This window comes from Maylandia zebra, linkage group LG3 (assembly GCF_041146795.1).
Source record: "Maylandia zebra isolate NMK-2024a linkage group LG3, Mzebra_GT3a, whole genome shotgun sequence".
Taxonomy (NCBI): Eukaryota; Metazoa; Chordata; class Actinopteri; order Cichliformes; family Cichlidae; genus Maylandia; species Maylandia zebra.
Genome location: NC_135169.1, coordinates 31,086,362 through 31,097,542, shown reverse-complemented (window position 1 = coordinate 31,097,542; position 11,181 = coordinate 31,086,362). Strand labels below are relative to the sequence as shown.

General features: G+C 39.1%; 1 long non-coding RNA gene across 1 annotated transcript; it reads left to right on the top strand.

Moving 5' to 3' along the window:
- The first annotated feature begins 5,748 nt into the window (after positions 1 to 5,748).
- LOC106674784 (uncharacterized) lies at positions 5,749 to 6,823 on the top strand. Its single transcript, XR_013097279.1, has 4 exons — positions 5,749 to 5,862; positions 5,999 to 6,014; positions 6,094 to 6,236; positions 6,459 to 6,823. It is a non-coding gene; the product is annotated as an uncharacterized LOC106674784 (long non-coding RNA).
- The last annotated feature ends 4,358 nt before the right edge of the window (positions 6,824 to 11,181 follow it).

Here is an 11,181-nt window from a genome sequence, read left to right as displayed (position 1 = left end):
CGCTACAGCACCATCAAAGAGTACACATTAGAAATTAAATATTCAAGTCACAGTGGTGAATATCAGTGCTGTGGTCGCATGAAGGGATCATATTATACAAAGATCAGTAACACTGTCTCTATAACTGTATTAGGTAAGTCCTCAATGACCAATAATGTGATGATTCATTTTGAAAATCATTTGAATCATAAAATTCTGACATTTAATGAATATTGTCACTGAAACTTGTTTTTTTCTGATACATTGACACTAGAAACTTTAACAAGAACTACTGTATTTTACTGGTTACTTTGCTCATAGTATACACAGTATTACAAAACTCACAGACTGTCATTTATTATTACTAAACGTGTGTATTTTAATGTATAACAAGAATAACTGTGGATTAAATTAGAAGCATCAAAGAAGAAGAAGCATCAAAAGCTTCATAAAATTTAGGGTGATGATGTTTCTGTTGTCTAAACCTGAAACCAGGCAGATCCCTCTGAACCCATCATTGTGTTTCCTTCAACAGTGAACTGTATTAGTTTACATCCAGTGTGACTTCTTCAGGCCTGAGATTGGACAAACATTTATACTGTATTTATTTAGAGATCTACAACCTGAATTACTGCAGCTCTGTCACCATGTTGAGACAGAAAAATGGCAAACATTTGAAATATCTTAAACTGCTAGGAAAGAAAAAAACAATATAATGAAAACATGTCTGTGAAGGTTCTCAGTCATCCAGGTCATCGTAGTCAAAGGAGCTTGGAAAGAAAAGCGTCTGGACTTTTTTAGGTTGCTTGAAGACATGTCACCTCTCATCCGAGAAGCTTCTTCAGTTCTAGGGTAAAATGTTGGAGAGTCCCAGATTTAAACCCCGTGGGAGTTTCCCCCCAAATGGCTTCTTTCACTCCTCTTTCAAACCATGACAGATGGTTTGTGAGCAACCATCTTTGAACAGAGGCGGTGGTTTACGACACCAACTGTGTGCGATCTATAATCCAGTTTTGAGATCCCTTCCCAGACGCCTTAACGCCCACTCACATCCTGGGCCATCTGACCTCAGGAAATCACATGATAGGGTGGGGCCAGGTTTCACAATGAGCTCACCCAAAACCTTGGCTGAATGTGACCCACACCCGCTTTCACACCTTGGCTCATGTGATTAGGTAGAAGATCATCAGGGGTTCTTTGTCCCTCTTTGGGGGGAAACTCCCCCGGGGTTAAAATCTGGGACTCTCCACCATTTGACCTTAGAACTGAAGAAGCTTCTCGGATGAGAGGTGAAACGTCTTCAAGCAACTCAAAGAAGTCCAGACGTTTTTCTTTGCAAGCTCCTTAGAATATAATGAAAACATTTGGAGATTTTGTTTTGTTGGAATTTGAGTCAAATGAAAAAAAATCTTTTAAAATTTAGGATTTTTTAAATCTTTATAATGGATCAGGTGTACATTGTCCTCTCTTCTTTTTCATAACAGCATATAGACCCAGGGCCACACTGACAGCAGGAACTGCAATCATACCAGTAGGGGGCAGTGTGACACTGACCTGCTTTGTGCAGAGCTCTGATGGATGGAAATATGAGTGGTTCAGACGAACCCAAACAACCTTTGAAGTTCCAATAAGAGGTCAACAAAACAGAGATATCAGAGTATCTCAAGGAGGAATCTACCGCTGCAGAGGAACAAGAGGAAACCCAGTTTACTACACTGATAGAAGTGATGATGTCACTGTTACGATAACCTGTGAGTTCAGTCATTTAGTTTGAAATATACATTCACTCATGATTATCAAACATACAATGTTAAGTTTTCTGTGTTGATTTCATGTTTCTATTTGTATCTCAACTGTTAATATGTGTAAACAGTTTCCAATAAAGTTGTTGTAAAACAACAACCCAACTGGCCTCAGATATTCAGAGGTGAGACGATCACTCTGACATGTGAGGTGCAGGAAGGAGGTGAAACCACACAGTGGACACACAATAATGATGTGACATTCAGAGTTTCGGAGTCCAGCCGTGGAACCTTTCACCTGGTATAGTGACGGCAATACTACCCCGATGCTACATCACCTGAGGACAATAATTACAGAAATAAACAGAAATACAAATACTACTACTACTATTACTAATAATAATAATGATAATTTCCAACAAATAGCAGCAAATCTACAATTTTTATAAGAAAGAATAAGTCATTCTGGCCTGTGATCTCATAAAGCACTGCCATTTGTTAAAATAAAACAGACACATGACTGGGTTTAATACAAAGCCAATCAGATTTGGAGCTTTAGTGAAAATATTCAGGGTTGGAGCCACACCAGCTTGAGGGCAAAGCAGCAGATGGAGGAGAATCGAGGGAAGGAAGTCAAAAGAAAAACATCAAAATAATATTACTGTTGATATGACTACTATCCTCACCGCCACCATTCACCTACAGTAGGAGGCTAGCATACTGAGGTTGCCTTTGATGGTACAAAACATTTCATGAACATTGTTGTGTTTGTTGGGGAGAAAACTTACAAATCTACAGTACAGCACTTCAGAGTCACTGCTAGCAATCAAAGATTTATGTAAATTTGACAAGCTGAATGCATTCTGTACAGGAGACATTGCACGAGATTGACTGACAATGGTCTACAGGCAATCAGGACGCAGAACACAATGCGCTGAAAATAAAAAATAAAAATAAAAAAGCATGAAAGCTGCACAAAAAATATCCGCGAAACAGAGGGGCGCGAAAGTTGACCCGCGTTATAGCGGGGACCACTGTACCGTACACAATAGAATAGAATAAAATAAAATACTATAAACAATAGAATACAAATGCTATATACAACTGAGTAAAATACAATGTTGTCAGAGAAAGAGAATTGTACTTAGTGTTATTGCACATGTGTGGATGTGTGTGTTTGGTCAGCTGCAAAGTCTTTGTTGTGGAGTGTGACAGCAGCAGGAAGGAAACACCTACATCTGTCCCACATTGTGGGTGCCACAGCCTGCCACTGAAGGAGCTGCTCAGTGCTGTCAGAGTCTCCTGCATGTGGTGGTTATTAATGTTGGGAAGGTTACTTTTAAAATGTATTCCACTACAGATTACAGAATACATGCCCCAAAAATGTATTTCGTAACATATTCCGTTACGTTACTCAATGACAGTAACGTATTCTGAATACTTTGGATTACTTAATATATATTCATGCTGTTTACAACTACATGAATGTGATTTATTACTATTACTGAAGGTCTGCAGCTCCAAACCGTAGTAAAGGGACCTCTGGCTTATATGTCAGGTTCTTTGTCGGGCTCGTAGCCGAAAAATAGCTTTACTTTGTTGTCTGGGTCAAGTTTGCTAGCGAGAGACAGAGAGAGGCGTTGAAAGGCTGCTCCAACGGAACTTATTGTTTCGGAGGAAAACACGAACACAGTGTACAGTCGAGTCTTAATAGCTTACTTACAACCGGGCTCGTCAGGCACTCTTCTTGGCTGCAGTGGTTATTATTATATTTACATGCTTCCAGCTCCCATTTCTGCTCGATGACAACTCGTACTTTTCCACTCTCCTTTTTCTCCCTCCTCCCCCTCACAGACACATAACGGGTATGGCAGTCCACTCTCCTTGCTGCACGGACTACACTGTCCATGAGGCTACATTCTTTAGGGCTATGCCTGTAACACTCTGCCTATTAGCTTAGCACAACAACAACAAAAAAAAGGTGCTCTGTCACCCAGGAAAGATAGTGATGTGTCGGTCGCGAACGAAGCAGCTCTTAGAGCCGACTCTTTGAAGTGAACGACGCGAGTCGTCTCCTTATCGCGAGCCGTGGTTTTTTTTTCTTTCTCTCACCCTCTCTCTCGCACTTTTTTTCCGCTTCACTCCGCACGCGAGCCTTGTGCTTTGCTGGGAAGTAGGGGGAGGGGCAGTAGTTACACTCCCAGTAGCACAGGAACAGAGCGGGAGGGAAAGAGAGCCAGGGACAATAACATCAAATTAGAAAGGCATAGCAATCATCCACAACTATTTTCAGTTGCAGATGATAAAGAAATCAGAATGTTTATTCATGCAGGCCTATATGACAGAGAATATGCATCTTCTTTTTGTTTTCATATTTTTATTTATATTTAATTGTGTTGTGGTTTGCAGTGTTTTGGAAAGGAAAAAGCGAAAATTTTAATAGTTAAAAGTTGAAATGTAAATAGTTGGTTTTTGTATTATATGATTTATTTATTACATTTTATGTGGAGTGAATAAATAAAAGTATACTTACGGTGGCCGTTAGAGACAGAGCACGTACAAACCCCGAAGCATGTAAAAATTCCAAAACACGTAAAAACTCAGAAGCACGTACAAAACACAACAGAAGTGCTCCACGATGCTAAGGGCAGTGTTGAGCTTTTGTTACCTAATGGCCACACAAGCCAAGAAGTACCAACGACCAGATTTGGTGTGTAAAAGTAAAAGGTAAATGAACATTTTTTTAAAATAATTTGAATATATTTGAGTGCTTGTGTATAAATATACAAACAATACACTTATGCTTTCAATTGTGTAATTTAAGTGATCTAGGTAGCTCTGTTTTGGAAGTTCAGTTAACGCCGAAAGAGTCGGCTCTTTTTAGTGAGCCGAAAGAACCAGTTCTCTAAAAAGAGTCGGAAATCCCATCACTACAGCGAGAGCGCATCACCCTGTAACCAAGGCAACCATAACCTTGCCGCTTGGAACAACACAACATAGCAGTCAAACAAAACCCAAACAGTCCTGACCCGTGACAATATGAAACAGGAAAAGACCGCCATGTAATCCATTTATTTCAACAAAGTAACTGTATTCTAAATACCACCTTTTTAAACGGTAACTGTAACAGAATATAGTTACTTATATTTTGTATTTTAAATACCTAACGGTGGTACATGTATTCCGTTACTCCCCAACACTGGTGGTTATTAATGCATCCTTAATTATGTAATGTCTGAACACGAGAGGCACAGTCACAAACCTAAGGGCTAAGGAATAACAAAGGGAACTAGAAATAGAAAAGGCAAAACCATGAAAAACCACTAAATAAAAGAATCTTAAAGAATCAAAAACCTAAACACAGAGTCAACAGACCATGACAAATTACTTTTTAAATACATCAAAGAAAATAAAAAAGTTTCACAGTGTCAATCTAAATTAGTTTACAGTTTATTGTTTATGTTCACCATTTCCATCTAGTTGTTTAAATTGTTTAGATTGAGTCATTTATTTGTTTTTTCTTTGTCTAATCTGAACTGCAGATAAACCAAAGGCCAAACTGAGAGCTGATAACACAGCTGTTCCAGTAGGGGGCAGTGTGACCCTGACCTGCTCTGTGAACCCATCATCATCATCTGGATGGAAATACTACTGGTACAGAGATGGAAATTACTCTGAAGCCCTGACCACACAAGATGCAGTTTTCCACTCAAATGGACAAATCAGTGTCTCACAGGAAGGACTCTACAGGTGCAGAGGAGGAAGAGGAAACCCAGTTTACTACACAGAGTACAGCCAAGAAGTTCAGATTAACAAAACCTGTGAGTTTGTTAGGACATTTTAAGAGACTCGGCTCGTGTTGATGTGTTCACTGTGGAGGGTCAAGTCATTTAAACACAGCAGGGGTTGACTCAGAATCTAGTCAAGGAAAACAGATGAACTGGATCTTTTATAAAGTTATGTTATGAAATATTAAACATAAAAAAGTTGATTAATAATTAATTTTTGTTTGTTGTTACAGTAACTGTGTCAGGAGCTGACAGCTCTTCGTCTCCTGTGTGGTTGATGGTTGGACTGGTTTGTGGAGTCTCTCTCATTATTATTCTCCTGCTCTTGTTGTATCGCTGCAGACAGTCCAAGTGTAAGAGCCTCTTCTTTTCATGCTGTATTAGAGAGTTTATTTACTACACACACTTTAATTATTCACACATATACATGTATTCTGATCGAACAATTCACATCACAAACATGTGTCATAACATTTGTCTCTTTCACAGGTTCCTGCTTCACCAGGTTGGTAAAATACTTTTTATTATTATTTTAAACAAACATCAGTTACTTTTGAGTTTATTGTGTTTATTTCCTGTTTCAGGTCGATCCAGTCTGAGAGTCACAGTCCGGGCTCCTCCACAAATCATGGATTCAACCAGAATGAAACTCATGTGTACGACTCTGTTCATCCTGGTCAGCACTTAAACCGATCTTATACACATCGAGGGCCGTTCAGAGTTTAGGGTAAGTTTGTCTGCTTCATATACAGAATGATGTTGTTATTGTACAGTATGGTATTGTCCATCTATATGTCACCAAACTAAACAGTTTCTCTCATGTTTTTACTCTCTCTCAGTAATTCTGCTGCCATGCAGGCTGGTTTATTCTTCACATTATTAAATGTCTTCAGCTCATAATATCTTTACATGTTGGAAATCACTTTGTCTTTTTGTGCTTGTCTTACAGGTCAGTGAGGAGAGCTGTAGCAGCAAAGCCAAGAAGAAGCTTTTTATGAAGCCACTCTTGCTCCTCTGCTGCCCAAATATCAGACATGCTCAGCTTTATGTACATTTACAATATTAAATCATAATATCATATACTTACTTATAGCAAAAAGTAAATGGAGGTATATTCATATTTGAGTTTTGTACGTTATAGTCAGGTATTTCTTATATTCATTCTTAAAACTTTTGTTAAAGACTTTTTCAAGAGCAGTGAGAAGAAAGTTTGAAACGTGATCTTTAGTATCTGATAGGACGACTCACATTAGGACGTAATGGTATGGGCAACAACAAATATCTTTATTGGTCTAAATTGATACAAATGATATGATCGGTACTGTATGAATTTAAATGCAATAAATATGTTTCATGTATTTTTTTTCTGTTTTTTTTCCTAATTTATAATTTTCTACCTGTATAGTTAGAAGGTAGAGAGTAAAGTTTTTTTACATTTGAATGTTTTATGTTGATTTTGGTTCAGTGTGTAAGATTATTCCCAAACTAACAACAAGAGGTTAACAGCAGCTTCCACTGCAGGAGACTGTAATGTTAAATTTAGTCTATAACATTTTCTGTTTTCCAAATGGTAATTCAAAATGACCCCATGAACCATAGTAATAGGTTTGTACTTCATGTAATACTTTATTTAAAAATCATTACATCATCATTTATAACATCAGACATTACTTAAGCATATTACATACATATTTTTAATAAAGAATAATATAGTTGCCCATGTTTATAAATTACACACTAAAGTGTAGTAATGGAGGAGAAAAGCTTTATGAGAGATTAAGTCAATATTTGCTTATACATCACTTATGCTCACTAGTATTTATGTTAAAGTGTTACTGAAGTCACAGATGTAGCCAAATCTGGGAAGCTGTTTTATTTACTGCTGAGCTGCACATGCGCAGAGCCTGCTGCAGGCTGTCTGTTGAATTCACAACGGCACCAGAGCGCCCTCTACTGACTCAATAAGACCTCAGCATTGCCAATATATTTAACCTGCCACACAGAGCAGAGCTGCCAGCATTTCTTTCCTCAGAAGAACAGGGGGGTGGCTGTAGCTCAGGAGGAAGAGCAGGTCATCTACTGATCAGTTCGATCCTTGGCTCCTCCAGTGTGCATGCCAAGTATCCTTGGGTAAGATACTAACCTAAGTTGCTCTCTGGTGCATCTATGCATGCTATGAATGAGTGTGATGTTAGTAAGCACGGGGTCTTGCAAAAGATCTAGCAAAAGTTTTGCGAGTGCTCACAAAAGTTAATCTTAGGTCATCTTAATTTTCTTTTTCTCTTTTTGTCCCTTGCGGGGCTCCGTAAATTTGCAGCTTTCATCAACCACTGCTAATCAAGTGGATGGAAGAGGTTTGAAGAAAAAAAAAACTTTAACTTTATTTACCATGAGCCCACCCGCTGGTGGGCCCATGGTAAATAAAGTTAAGTGTCAGTGTGGATATACAGATATAGTTCCTTGTCCCATATTTCCCATGTCAGACTCTTAACACAGCTTCCAAGTAGAATCACAGGACTGTGTTTACAGCTGGTGGCCAATAGAGGCATTGATCCATTTAGAATTTATTGTATCTGTCATGGTCTCCCAGTCCACCTGGTCAATCAACACGTTGTTTCTCCTTACAAGTATAATGAACTCGATACTTTACTTTGTGTTTCTCTCCTGTACGCGCTGCTGCAATTTCACCAAAGAGGCAACCTGGCTGTCTTAAAGGTGATGAAAATTCATTCAGAACTAGTGACAATGATCATGTACCTTAATTATTAAAAAGTAATGGTACTAATATAAGTATCAGCGATACAGGCCCTGTATTTACTTGGTATCAGATTGATACCAAATCTTGTATTATTGAACACAACTAACAAATAGTGATGTTAAATTCATTATACTGTTATTATTTCAGCACCATGGACAGCACACAAGGTTTTCCCTGCATGAGCTGTGCTCTCTAACACGTGACTGTTTGTAGGGGTGGACAAATTTAGCACACATATCAACAACAACCCCAATCACAGGGCCCAGTACAATACTTCAGTCAGCGGGGCGTGATTGTGGATGCCGTGTAGGTGCAACCGCCTTCCCTGCACGGCACTGCAAGCCACAACCCCCATAGTCCTGAGAAGGCCACATGTGAGATGAGCAGAGCTACATGGCTGCAGCACTGTCCTTCAGTACAGCAAAGCGATATGGTCGGAGCAGCAGGAGAATCTCACTCACTGGGTTAACTGCCAGTCAGCCACAGAGAGAACCCACTAGCCACATGAACCCACAAGACTGTGGGCAAGACACCAGAGGTGTTCTGACTTTCATCCATGTTTCTCACACAGCAGGCTGGTGTTCTTGGCTTCTTGGACTTATGAGATGCAGATACTCTCTAAGCACAATTTACCACACTGCTGGGTGTTATATACACTAGTGTATTCAGCTTTGCTGTAATGTTTCGATTCTGAGTCTCACCATGGTGCACTTTGCTGTTGTTTAAGGGGTTTTGATATTATGAAGATTAAAGGCACAACTTTACAAATCTTCATACACACACACACACAGAAGAAAGAGGGGAGTGATGATGTTTCAGAATAATAGTAATTGACAAATGGCTACATATGACATGTCTAGTGGTTCAGGTCACCCTTTAATATCCCCCACCCCCCTCCGGACAGACTGTGATGACTGCATGTGTGGAAAAGACTGTTTTTGGTTTATTTTTATCTGCTGAAAATCAGACACCACAAAATTTCTGTCTGGGCCTCCAAGAAAAGAGGAAATGCAGCCTGTGGTTTCAGCCTGAAGTCTAACGTTCATCTTTCAACACAGCACAGTGGAAATGTGCAGGTATGACAATGTGTGAAAACAGGTTAAAAGTAGCTTTATTGTGGTGATGACACATGCTGGACTAAAGGATAAATAAAGCATGTGGGCATCAAGAGAAACGGTGAAAAGCTTGTTTCTCACGCTCATGTCTTTAAGAGTCTCTGCATGGACGTGCTGTAAATGCTCATTTATCTCTGAAATAAATAAAATCATCCATCACTCGCTCTGTGAACAAAATCATATACAGACATGTTTTCTTCTTACTGCAACTTCCAAACATGTCAGTTCCTCACAGTATAACACAAAACTCCAAAGTATAATCACTGCTTTGCAACCAGCAGAGGAGCCAGTAAATCATCTATACTTACTGATACTAATGTGTCTGTTTGGCTGCTGTTACAGAAATGGTTCCTACACCTATGATGATGACGTCAGTGTTTGACTCCAAACTGTCTGCTGTGGGGCTGTGCTATTTGACCAAAATCTCATATCCTGATATTAGACATTTATCATCCTGACGACGATATAAATCCCAAAAATCTAACATTTTCTGTAAATTCTATGAATCTCAGGCAACTCAACTTGCATGAAGTGTTTCCAGCTGGGCGTCCTTTACCTGGAATGAGTGTTTTAACCGATGCATGAAACTATACATTTTTAGACATAAATTGTAACGGCCAATGTTTATTTTTTAGCACCTGACGGATCTTTTTTGCTTCTCATCCGTAAACTCTCTGCATACTTTTTCTACGTGAATCAATTTATTTTGAAAAGTCTTGAGCTTTATTGTGAAAGGTTCACGTGGAAAACAAACTGGCGGAGAGCGGAGCCACGCAATGGTTTTAACATCATTTTTGGTAACGACAACACTTAAAAACAGGCGCTTGTCTGTCCGTATATTAAATATAAGAGAAAGAGAGAACTTTAAGAAATGAATAAAGCCACTATAGTGGCCATTAAAACGATGAAAAAAATATTGCGTAATAGGAAACGATAGACGTTTTTATATCGTCATCCGATACATATCGTTATATTGAACAGCCCTATCCTGCTGGAATCTGCAGTATCACAGAGTCCCCAAGTTTTTAGGCTTTATTAGACGTCATATCTTGAAGCATTATAAACTCTTAAAATATTGATATGTACTGAAACACTCCACTTACTTCAAGGTATAAGCTACAAATAAGCGAAAAACAGGACGTTAAGTCTTAATGTATTTTTCCTTTCCCACAGAAAAGTGGAGGGATGGAGAAACACACATGCTGTTAAACAATATAAAACACTTGGATATCAACATGTTTGTGAGTGTGTGTAGATGATACTGCAACAAACCTTAATCATAACCTTTGTAAGAAAGTGTTTGACAGAATGAAGGATGGAGTTTGGCACTAGTCAGTGACAAAATACTTATGAGGCCCTGAAACGAGACCCAGGTTGTGGTTAAGCAAAGAGGTTGATCGATTGTCTGAAGCAGTTACAAGAGCACAAAGCTACTGACCTGACCTCATTCCACAGTCTATACCCAGGGGAAGCCACACCAAGTCTGTATGTTTTAATGAATGCTGAGCCTTTAAGACCAATTGTCTGTATGATCCAATTGGTCACCTATAACATCTCAAAGTTATAGCTGGCTTTAATCCTCAACCCGTTGATAGGCAGTCTAAACACCACATCCAGAACACCTTGGATTTTGTTGAGAGGGTACGAGATGTTATTATGAAGGTAGATAACACAATGGACTTGTGTTCCAGTCACTGGAGCAGTGGAGGTAGTTTGTAAGAGATTACTGGATAACCCCAACCTCAGCAACAGGACCACTCTCAGCACCGACCAAGTGTGTTTGCTCTTGGTACCGTGTC